This window comes from Toxotes jaculatrix, chromosome 12 (assembly GCF_017976425.1).
Source record: "Toxotes jaculatrix isolate fToxJac2 chromosome 12, fToxJac2.pri, whole genome shotgun sequence".
Classification (NCBI taxonomy): domain Eukaryota; kingdom Metazoa; phylum Chordata; class Actinopteri; family Toxotidae; genus Toxotes; species Toxotes jaculatrix.
Genome location: NC_054405.1, coordinates 2337070 through 2338790, shown reverse-complemented (window position 1 = coordinate 2338790; position 1721 = coordinate 2337070). Strand labels below are relative to the sequence as shown.

Sequence of the window (1721 nt, the reverse complement as noted above, 5' to 3'; positions counted from 1 at the left end):
AGTATTTCAGCAGCTTTAGCATCAGTTCTGTTTTTTCATCCATCACTGTGCTCACTTTTTCTCTGAAGTTTCCACAGACAGTTGAACCTGTTCAGCTCGTTGGAGTCTTATCTTCACCTAAACAGGAAGACTCAACTATTCTGAGCATCTGAACCTCGTAGACGGTCGGTCAGATTATCTATCACACACTCAGAGGAAAGATCCAGTGAAGCTGTTTAATTCTCTCTTGTCTTCTCAGATACACCATCACACACCAGCCTGATTCAGCATCACATGGATGTGGGGGATGCTCAGTATATTAACCACGTTCCTACTGGCTGCTGGTAGGAAAGAGTCAACAGATGGAAGAGCAGAGAGACGACATGTTAGAACATGGGATAGCTGAACCAGTGCTCTGCTGCGTCTGTCCATATTATTATATTTAGATTTATAGATAGATAGACGTCAGCTGGCTGCAGTGTCATGTACTGTTTTGGTTTCCAGGTACAGTAAGGTCACATTTCCTGATGCTGCAACTGGTCAGAAACCCTGATGAACCTCATTCCACTGAGCTTCTCTTGATCTTTGATTGACATTTTGGTGTTAATCAGTCTTTAAAGAAGGTGAGAGGAAGGTTAAGTTACCTTCAGTTATTTATTTTCATTTCCAGGTACAGAAAGGTCCCATTTTCTTCTTTGGTGTCTTGAACAGGTGAGGAATCCCCTGAAGATGAGTTCATGCAGCTCCCACGCTGTCTGTGAGAAGCAGTGTTGGAGCTGACCTGAGGAAGCACTCGCTCAGCTCTCAGACTGCTTCTCACAGACAGAGTGGGAGCTCCTCAAACACGAGGACCTGGCTGAACACACAGAAGCTGTACTGAACTACATCAGGTTCTCTGTGGAACATGTGACAACAAAGACTCATCCAGGACTTCTCCAATCAGAAAGCCTGGATGAACAGCCACATCCGGTCATTCCTCAGAGTCCCTGACTCCGCCTTCAGGTCAGGTGATAGGGCATGATACAGCGCCACTAGAGCTGACCTGAAGAGGGGGATTGATGCAGATTTTTCTGGCCAGGCTGTGGACCCCACCAAGGGCCAGTTGAAGCTGAGTCCTCTCACCTTACTCTTTTACTCTTTAAGTATTTTTCTTCCAAAAACTTCTAAGTGTTCAAGTCTTCTGCTGAGAAAAAATTCACAAAGTCAATCAAATACAGGAGATCAGAGAACTTGAATCCAGAAAGCTTTAGTCCCCAAAAAACAGAATTCAAAAGCGTGAGTTTCTTCTGCAGAAAAAACTGACTTTTACCATCTGTGCATCACTTATTATATTGTATATTGTAGGTGTGTTTCAGACCAAGGGGCATGTCTGACCTTGCCCCTTTTTCCCTTTCATTAGTTATTTTTGGGATGATTCTACTTGTATCTAAAATTTAGCCCTTCCCATCATGTATGAAAAATCACGTGGCCTTTACACATGACCAGTGGCAGACTGTTGACCAGGTTCTGGGACAGGTCTGGGTGTAACTGGGCATGTCCCTTTCTATTTGCCTTTGTTTGGTTGGTGTGTTTTTACTTGTTTTAAATTCTACGTCAGATCTTTTTTTCCTGGTATTTTTCAGGCCTGATCTCTAATGGAGTCTCTTCTTGTCTCACATGTACCACAATTTCCACACTAATCCCTTTTCTAAGGTTGTATACTCAGACAAACACATGGATGTGAACATCTCCTTTGTAATACA

The 1721-nt window shown here is 43.3% G+C and overlaps 1 long non-coding RNA gene across 1 annotated transcript; it reads left to right on the top strand.

Annotated features, from left to right (window-relative positions):
* Positions 1 to 292: 292 nt before the first annotated feature.
* On the top strand, positions 293 to 729 carry LOC121190921. Its single transcript, XR_005895047.1, has 3 exons — positions 293 to 323; positions 484 to 602; positions 691 to 729. It is a non-coding gene; the product is annotated as an uncharacterized LOC121190921 (long non-coding RNA).
* The last annotated feature ends 992 nt before the right edge of the window (positions 730 to 1721 follow it).